The 10,254-nt window shown below is 44.0% G+C and overlaps 1 pseudogene; it reads left to right on the top strand.

Annotated features, from left to right (window-relative positions):
* Positions 1–3,415: 3,415 nt before the first annotated feature.
* Positions 3,416–6,230, top strand: LOC127682884 (nucleolar transcription factor 1-like; annotated as a pseudogene).
* Positions 6,231–10,254: the final 4,024 nt, after the last annotated feature.

The raw sequence follows: 10,254 nt of genomic DNA, 5'->3' as shown, positions 1-10,254 counted from the left end.
CCGCCGTGTTGGAGCAATGGAACAGGCCTCTCAGCGTCTCCAGCCACCAGACTGGACCGAGGACCCCTGCCGGCTGGGCTTCTCCACAGATATGCAGCCTGCATTAGATCAGGCCAGCAGTAAACCTCTTGATTCTGTCTGGCTGTGGCTTTGCATCCATTGGCCAGTCTCGCCCATTCCTCCTTCTTTGCCACAAAACCTGGCCTCTGCTAGCTGCCATTACAATCTCAAGTCTTATGAAAATGATGTTTGTTTAGTTGTAGATTTGGTTTATTGCTTATATTAATTGGGTTGCCAAATCACATGGGAGTCTGCACGTCTGTGTGTGAGATGCTGAGGGTCCCTGTCCCCAGCTGGTTCTTACCAATGTAAGTAGAGTTACCGGTGGCCAGCGGCTAGGCATGGAGACAGATGCGGGACTTTAGATTTCCCGGGCAAGGGAACAACAGGAAGGGGGAGGTAGTATCACTAAGCCGGGAAAGTGGGGGTACGAAATGAGAGCTGCGGGAGAGAACATTCAGCCATGAAAGAGTGGGGGGAAGAGCAGCCCCAGGGGCCCTTTCCCCTACTGGGTCTGGGGTAGCAAAGATGTAATATAGATTTTAGCAAGTAATAATTTAGGAGTATCCAAGGGGGGAGTGTGTTAGCTGCGGAGAGGTTTGGAAGTGCCCAGCCACTGTTGTTTAAGGCACATTAAATATAATGCCGGGCGTGTGTGGAATCAGAGCATTTTGGCGGGTGGCAAGCTGCCAGTGGGAAGATTTGAGTAGCGTATTTAATTTATGCAACAGATGGAGTCCAATGTGTTAGGCTTATACTCACTTTTAAAAATTAATTAGAGATTCCAAAATGGAAAACACACGCCATGACTTGAGATTAGGAGGTGGGGAGAATTGGTTTCTCAGCTGAGCCTAACAGAGTCAAGCTCCTCCCCTAGCTGCGCAGGTTTGGAACTAGAACAAAAGGTGTGGGCGGGGATCTACCCTGGGCCCTTCACAAAGACTTCTAGGGGCCTCGGAAAGTTCAAGCCACAGATGCTGAGAGCTCCCGCTGAGATAAGGCAGGCTAAGGGGGAGGTGCTGATACTAAAGTCTGGTTCCCTAAAACAGGTTAGCTTGTAACTTTAGGGCAGGAGCCTCTGTGTTCAGCCATTGTGTTAAGTAGGCAAATTCTAAAGTAATAAAGCTGTCTGTGCGCTTTTCATCTGCAGAGCAAAGGTGGGTAGAGAGAAAAGCCAGGTCAGTGATGGCAGCGTGGGGAAGCTAAGCTGAGAGGAACGAAAGGGAATCCGAGAGTGAGCAGGTAGAACCAAACAGCTCCCAGATGTTGCAGGAAATATTAAAAAATGATCCAACTCTCCACGGGGCCAAAGCACGCTTCTGCACTCCAGTGGGCTTGCCAACTCTTCAGCCACACCAGACCACAGGGCTCCCGCTGGGCCATCTCTCCAGCGCGCCCCCCTTCTTCTCCCTACCACGCACCCTACGGTCAGACATCATATCACAATATCCAATACCCCAGGAGAATCAAGACTCTTAATGCTTAGTTAACCAATCAGATTCAATCAGATTTACAAGATACCAATACAATAATTTCAGAACCAATTGATAATGATAAAAGCTTTATCCTAATATTTCTAATCTTGTGAAATGGCTACTTGTGGCTGGAAAACACCACGGAGGTACATGTCAGCAGCCATCTTCCTTTCCTACTCTGAGACTCTCTGTCTCTTCAAATTAGCCCCGCATCCCTTTTCCCTGTCCAATCACAGACCTCCTCTGCACTGATGTAATTACACAGGGAAAATCCTGTGTCACCCAGGGAAGTTGTGAGTGGTGTGGGCAGCAGCCAGTCTCAGAACTAAGCAGGGAAGGAGCCAGGGTCGGCTTCAGTCACAGGCAAAGCAATAGCGTGTTTTTAAAAATTACATGCTCCAGGCCTGAATAACATAGGAAACAAGGATATTAGTTTGTTTTAAGGATAGAAGAAATAATGATAATTGTTTAAGTGTTTTTAGGTATCGAATAAAGAAATACAGGCTTCTGATCTCAAATGTAGGAAACAAAGGCACAGAGATAGAATTGAGAACGAAAGAGAAAATACATTAAAAGAAAATTGAAAAAGTCAATGCGAGGCCAGCACTTGGGTTCTTTTGAACGTGGTCTGAGCAGGAATTCTGGTGTTGTTTAGCCTGGTATGACAAATTAACAGCCTAAAATAGGTTCATAAAGTATGTTGAAGAGAATGTAATTGACATTAAATACATAGGAAAGCATAAGAAGTTAAATAGGAAAGGGTATTAATTGCACAGCAGGGGGATTTAAGTATACATTGATGAATAAATAAATTGAGGCTTTGATCTTAAATTGTAGGGCAAGAGCAGGAGATAGGAAGATAAATTTATCTCAGACAGGTAGTAGAAACTTGATCTTGTATAACAAAGCCGGAGATAGTAAAGGAACACTGTCTGAACAGATAATGCTTGTTTAGATTGCTTTAATTGTTTTGAATTGTTTCAATTATCAAAATGTATGTGGTTATAAGTTTGGTGGTTATGATATTGAAAATCCTCTGGGAGACAGGTGAAGCTACTAAATTGAATCAATTTATACCTTGGATGATTTTAGGGTACTGGACCAAGGATATGCAGTTTTGGGAGAGAGACTCTGTATTTGTGTTAATAGGAAAGAAGAAAAGACTTTGAATCACTTCCAGAGTAATATGGATCAGAGATGACAGGGGAAGACCCCCGGAAGATCTTGGCTACAGAAAAGAAATATTCAAAAGGATCAAGCAGAACAGGTAACTTGATTTGTTGATTCCTTCACATGGGAACAGCCCTACAACTGGCTTAGACATAAAAATGTCTCTAGCCAAAAGTTCAGCTAAAATTAGACGATAAATATTGTTGGTTGTGGAATCTTTTGGTTATTTTTTGTTTGTTTGTTTGGGCTTTTTTGTTTTGTTTTGTTTTTTCGAGACAGGGTTTCTCTGTGTAGCCCTCTCTGTCCTGGAACTCACTCTGTAGACCAGGCTGGCCTTGAACTCAGAAATCCGCCTGCCTCTGCCTCCCAAGTGCTGGGATTACAGGCATGTGCCACCACTGCCCTGTTGTAGAATGCTTAAGATTCATCTTGTCATCCTTCACATGGCATAGGGGGAGATTTATTACAATTGGTTATTGATCAAACTAACTCATTAAAGGGTAGTTGTCTTTCACCTGCTCAAACAAGGAACAAAAAAATTCATCCTTAGCTGATCTGTGCACCTTGCATAATCCATACTAATATCTTAACAGTACTGAAATTTTGGTTGTAAGATTCATATATAGAGGCCAAGCTGCCCCGGGGTGAGGTGGCTTTGATCCCAAGTCACCTGGCCAGCGCGACCGAGGAGGTGGCTGGATAGCTGGAGAATGAATAGAGAAGTGGACTGACCCACAGACCTGGAAATGGCTGCCCCCCCCCCCCCGAAGGCCAAGAATGCTGGCTTTGCTGAAATGCATGAGGAACAACTTTCTATCCAATGACAGCTCCAAGTTCAAAACCACAGAGTCGCATATGGACTGGGAAAAAGTTGCATTTAAGGATTTCTCGGGAGATATGTGCAAGCTCAAATGGGTGGAGATTTCTAACGAGGTAAGGAAGTTCCGTACGTTGACAGAATTGATCCCCGATGCTCAGGAACATGTTAAAAACCCTTACAAAGGCAAACAACTCAAGAAACACCCAAATTTTCCAAAGAAGCCTCTCACCCCTTACTTCTGCTTCTTCATGGAGAAGCAGGCCAAGTATGCAAAACTGCATCTGAGATGAGCAACCTGGACCTGACTAAGATCCTGTCTAAGAAATACCAGGAACGTCCAGAGAAGAAGAAGATGAAATATATGCAGGACTTCCAGAGGGAGAAACAGGAGTTCGAGCGAAACCTGGCCCGATTCAGGGAGGATCACCCTGCCCTCATCCAGAATGCCAAGAAGTCGGACATTTCCAAGAAGCCCAAAACTCCCCAGCAACTGTGGTATACCCACGAGAAGACACTGTATCTCAAAGTGCAGCCAGATGAGATTATACACAATTATATCCAGAAGCACCCTGAGCTTAACATTAGTGAGGAAGGTATCACCAAATCTACCCTCACCAAGGCAGAACGCCAGCTCAAGGACAAGTTTGATAGACGACCCATCAAACCAGCTCCGAACAGCTGCTCCCTGTATTGTGCAGAGCTCATGGCCAACATGAAGGATGTGTCCAGCACTGAGCTCATGGTGCTACGCAGCCTGCAATGGAAGCTGCTCTCCCAGAAGGAAAAAAATTCTTATCACAAGAAATGTGACCAGAAAAAGAAGGATTACAAGGTGGGGCTGCCACGGTTCCTTGAGAGCTTGTCGGATAAAGAGCAGCAGCGGGTACTGGAGGAGGAAAAGATGCTAAACATTAAGAAGAAGCAGACCACCAGCCTAGCCTCTAAGAAGCCTTCACAGGAAGGTGGCAAGTGTGGTTCCGAGAAGCCCAAGCGGCCCGTGTCTGCCATGTTCATCTTCTCAGAGGAGAAGTGAAGGCAGCTACAAGATGAACGACCTGCCTGTTCTGGTGGCACAGGCTGGTAGGATTTGCTGAAGGAGGCAGAGGAAGGGGGATCTGGAGTTCGAGGCCAGCCTGGTCTACACATTTAAAAAAAAAAAAAAGAGGAACGACCTGAGCTTTCGGAAAGCGAGCTGACACGCCTGCTGGCCCACACGTGGAATGACTTGTCTGAGAAGAAGAAGGCTAAATATAAGGCCCAGGAGGCTGCGCTGAAGGCACAATCTGAGAGGAAGCCGGGCGGGGAGCATGAACATAGGGACAAGCTGCCAGAGTCACCCAAGAGAGCTGAGGAAATCTGGCAGCAGAGTGTCATCGGAGACTATCTGGCCCGCTTTAAGAATGACCTGGTGAAAGCCTTGAAAGCCATGGAGATGACTTGGAACAACACGGAGAAGGAGAAGCTGATGTGGATTAAGAAGGCAGCAGAAGACCAAAAAGGATATGAGAGAGAGAGGTAAGTGAGATACGGGCCCCTCCAGCTGCTACAAACTCTTCCAAGACAATGAAGGTCCAGGCAGTTCCCAAGAAGCCTCAGATAAATGGTTACCAGAAGTTCTCCCAGGAGCTGCTGTCCAATGGGGAACTAAATCACCTGGAGCTGAAGGAGCGCAAGGTGGAGATTGGCAGCCTCTGGCAGCGGATCTCCCAGAGTCAGAAGGAGCACTGTAAGAAGCTGGCAGAGGAGCAGCAGAGGCAGTACAAGCGACACTTGGACCTCTGGGTCAAGAGCCTGTCTCCCCAGGACTGCGCAGCATACAAAGAATACATCTCCAATAAACGTAAGAACATGACCAAGCTTGGAGGCCCAAACCACAAGTCTAACCGGACCACCCTTCAGTCCAAGTTGGAGTCCGAGGAGGACGACGATGAGGAAGATGAGGATGACGAGGAGGAAGAGGAAGACGATGAGAATGGTGACTTGTCCGAGCATGGTGGGGACTCTTCTGAGTCGAGCAGTGAAGATGAAAGCGAGGATGGGGATGAGAATGAGGAGGAGGATTGTTGGGTTCCATAGCTGCCTGCAGCTATTACGAAGTGGGTTGCTGGAACAGAAGCTGAGGGATGAATAGGGAAGGGGCGAAAAGAAAAAGGGCCAAGACAATATTCACTGATCAAAGCCGGAAACTTTAATGGTGCCAGACCTTTTAACAGTTTGGGTAAAACCTTTCCCCCCAGACTCCAGGCTGAGTTCTGGTGGAAGTTGTCTAGCTTCTCTTGGAGGTCCTCGTTTTGTCTGCTCTGGCAGCTGGGTGGGTCACCTGCTTAATTCAGGAATTCCTAGACCTGGAGGAACAATGAACTTCAAGCACTCCACCCTAGGTGGAGCAGGATCCTGGCTATTTGGGAGAAGTTAACCTTGACCATAGTCAAGTACACTCTTAGCACTCCACCCAAGGATAAAAATTCCTGCTTTCACCTACTTTCCTATTATGTTCTTATGACAGATTCCTGCCCAAAGCCAGGGATTGTCCTTGACCAACGTCAAACTCCAGTCAAACTCCGACCAAGTGCATGACTGCCCCAATATGGCTCTGTACAGAGGATGACGACGAAGATGAGGAGGAGGGGGAGGATGAAGACAATGAGCCTGAAGGCTCCAGCTCTTCATCTGCAGGGGACGCCCCAGATTCTGACTCCAACTGAGGCTCAGCCTCCCTCCAAGGCAGGCAGGCAGGCAGCCAAGGAGAGCCACCGCGGAGCACACCTCCCCAACTGACAACCGTTGTCTCTCCCTATGTTTTGTCACCTGCCCCCTCCCAGACTTCCCCACTTTCTTTCTTTCCTTTTAAAAAAATCAGTGCGGGGTAGGAGGCTGTGTGAGCCCAGGCTAGGACTCTGCAGCCTCAGAGCCTCAGCTTCAGGGATTCTCTGGGGACAGCCACCATCAGACTGAGCCAGCACTGGACTGGCCCACCCCTCCCTCTTCTGCACTTGCAGTTCCAGCATGGACAATGGACCGGGGAGTTTGGGGGTGGGAGCGTGTTCTTAAAAAAAAAAGATTCATATATCACAGAATGTACAGCTGTGATAAGATTCATCCACAAGAACACTGAAATGACCTGCTGTTCCAGCTTCCTGCCTCTCAGAACAGCATCAGGAGTAGCTACTGATTCCCAATAGACTCAGTTCATCTAGCCTTCCATACGGTTCCAGTAAGAACTTCAGTGAAGTCCTGAGCCTTGTAAATATACAGAGACTGGATAACAGATGCTAAAGCTAGCTTTCTTAAGGCTAACCAGTTTTTCTGATTTTCCTATCTCTCCCCACCTCTTTAAAAAATTGTGTCACTCCATTTCAGCAGGAAGCATGTGTGAAGTGTCATCATCCCAATCTCTTGGGTTTGTGTGTACGGTTATGGTTGTTTTGTAATTTGTAGATAGGTTGTCATTTTAAGGGATAATTAATTAATAATTAATGTTATAGTGACAACAGTAGCCAATGTGGGAAGGCACAGGCCACTGTGGGCGGCAGCATTCTCGAGGCTTGGGCTCTGCACTATGTAAGAAAGCGGAAAGTGAACTGAGCATTGAACAGGCAAGTATTCATTTTTTTAACTATGCACGTGACTAACTGCTTCAAGATCTTGCCTTGAATTCTCTGTAGTGATGGAGTAAAACCTGGATATGAAAGTTAAACCTTTCATTCCTAAGCTACCTTTCACAGGACTATTTTATCACAGTAACCAAAATGAAATTAGGAAACAGAAGTGAATCAGGAGGTAAATAAATACTATAAACAAGACAATAATCAGATCTAAAGCAGCCTTAGACACTTAAATATCAGACCTAAGGTAAACCAGCCATGTTTGGTGAGTCTAAGATGATAAACCTTTGAAATATTAGACATCAAAGAAGTTCTGAAAATCTAAATGAAAATTCTAGTATGGAAGCCTATTTAGGAACTCAGTGGGTGGCTTTACAGAAGATTGTATAAGACTAAGACAGATTTATGGTAATAGAATTTAGAGCAATAGAATATGAATGACATTATTTTTTAATAAAGTATAAAGTCACAAATTAATCAAAAATATGTAGAACTGTGAGCAAATAGGAAAGGCAAGTATTCAATTAGAGTCCCAGAGGAAGAACACAGCATGAGGCAAAAGCAATATTTTGTGACATTTTATATGTGTGCATGCGCGTGCACGCACACACACACACACACACACACACACACACATATCTCAAAATGGTTAAAATATTATTATCCAAAAAGTCAACAATTCATAAGAAGAAAAAACGAAAAGATGCATAGGCATAGTATAATAAAATGTCAAAGACAAAATGAAAATCTTAAAAATCCTGAGCTGAGACATAATACATTTTTTCTTCAAAGTTATAGTGCTTAGATTAACAGTAAAGCAGTATTTCCAAGCAAGAAATTAAATATAGTAAACATATCATCCAAGGGAAATGGAAGAGAAATGGTTCAGTAGTTAGAGCACTGGCATTGCAAAGGACCCAGGTTCGATTCCCAGCATGTAAATTGGACCCTATAATTCTACTCAAGGGGATCTGATACCTTTTTATGACCTCTTCAGATAACTGGCATGTATATAATGTACATCCTTACATGCAGGCAAATAGTCATATATATAAATGAATCATATACATTAAAGAAAAGATATTTTTCTGGGTGTAGTAACACACATCTTTAATCTCAGCACCCAGGAGGAAGAAGCCAGCAAATCTCTCTGAGTTTGAGGTCAGCTGGGTACACATAGTGAGTTCTATGCCAGCTAGGGATACATAGAAAAACCCGGTCTTGAAAAACAAAACAATTCCCCCCAAAATAAAACAATCAAACAAAAAAGGAAATAGAAATCTTTCAAGATTAGAAGGAGGGACCAGTAAGAAAGCTTAGCATTTTCATTTACAGTAACGATGCTTGCAGGGCAAGCCTGGTGACTAGAGTCCAATAATCTACACACAATCTGTGATCCACCATGATACTAGGAAACTCTGACAGCTACATCTTACATCTGCTGTCCTGGTTCCAAAGAGAGCTAACTCTCTCCTGATTCCTCTTCCTCCAGTCCAACCCGGAAGTCCCACCTTCTTGCCCAGTGATTGGCTCCTTTGTTCATTAGGGGGTTGGTTCACAAGAATAGCACCAGGCCCATCCGTAACAAGGGGCAACAAAGTATTTACCATCCAGATTAATAGATGAACAAATGGAAAAATCAAATCTTAGCAATCCAAACAAAGGTAGAGGCAAAAAAGCAAGACTATAAACAGGGGTGACAATAGAAATCCATAGAAAAACAGAAGATGTGAGATGGGATATCTCACTACATGTGTTAAGTGTCGATGGAATGCTGTGTGTCTAGGCCTGATTTATGTACATTTGTGTATGACTTTAAATATGAGACATGGACCTAAAAGCACATGGATCCATAGGAGCTAAAATATAACAATAGCTCAAGTTGTCATGGAAGCACTAAATAAAAGAAACTTTAATAGGTTCAGTAACATCAAATAAAGTAAAGCTTAAGTCCAAAGAAAGTTGTAGTGGGTTGGCTTGATGCTGCTTGTATTTTAATGCTAATTTGGGCCCACAAAATTTCCCCAGAGATAAGGTGTCCATGTGTAGATATAAGATAAGTAACCCTGCCCTCTGTTAATGGTAATTAGTAAATAAAGATGACAACAGATAATAGTTGGGCAGAAGAGACTATGTGGGGTTTAGGTTTCATGGCTTTGGAGGAAGAGGAAGGACAAGAAGGAGAATGTGCAGGAGAAGAGAAAATGGAGGAGGAAGAAGAGGAAGAGGAAGAGAAAAAAGAAGGAAAAGGAGAAGCCACCATGGGTTAACAGTCAAGAAAGTGTAGCCCTGAGGACTACCAAATTGGAGCGACGAGCATCCCATGTGGAACATAGTAAATAATAAGTAATAATAAGGCTATCAATAAGAAAGTAGATTCTAAGCATGGAAGCTAAGTATCTGTTCAGCTCTTGTGTTGCGTGAGGTTTATTGTAAGTATAAAAGCTGTGAGTATGTCTTTCATCTGGGGACTCAATAACCAAGGTGAGATAGAAGCCCTGAGACGGGATTTAGATAACTTCTACTACAGAAAGTGAATGGTCAAAATGGTCTATTTATAGCGATAATTCACCAAGACAGCTGTAATTCACATGCTCAAACAAAAAGCAGAATTTCATCCTTAACTAATCTGTGCACCCTGCACAACTCATATGGATATCTTAATGGCACTAAAATTTTGGTTGTGAGATTTAGATAAAACAGAATGCACAGCTTTGGTGAGACAAACTCACCAAACTCATGCTGAACTGACCTGCATGGACCCCCTACTTCAAGTTGCTGTCCAAAACAACTTAGGGGATTGCCACGAATTCTGGTTCATCTGCCTCACTCAACCTTGCAGATGGATCTAGTCAGAACTTCGTCCAGTCAAGAGCTGAGCCTCCTAAGCATACAGAGACTAGATAAGATGCTAAAGCTAGCTTTCTTAACTCTTACCACATTTTCCAATGCTCCTACCCTGCCCCACCCCTCTAAAGAATCTTTTGTTGCTCCTATTTAGCAAGAAGTTATGGAGAGTCATCAGCCCAATTTCCTGAGTTTGGAGGTATGGTAATGGTTATTTTACAAATTATAGAAAAGTTGTCATTTTAAGGGATAAGTTGGGAATGGTCATAATTTTGAA

This window comes from Apodemus sylvaticus, chromosome 1, assembly GCF_947179515.1.
Source record: "Apodemus sylvaticus chromosome 1, mApoSyl1.1, whole genome shotgun sequence".
In the NCBI taxonomy this organism is placed as follows: Eukaryota; Metazoa; Chordata; class Mammalia; order Rodentia; family Muridae; genus Apodemus; species Apodemus sylvaticus.
This window is presented reverse-complemented; position numbering and strand designations above follow the sequence as displayed.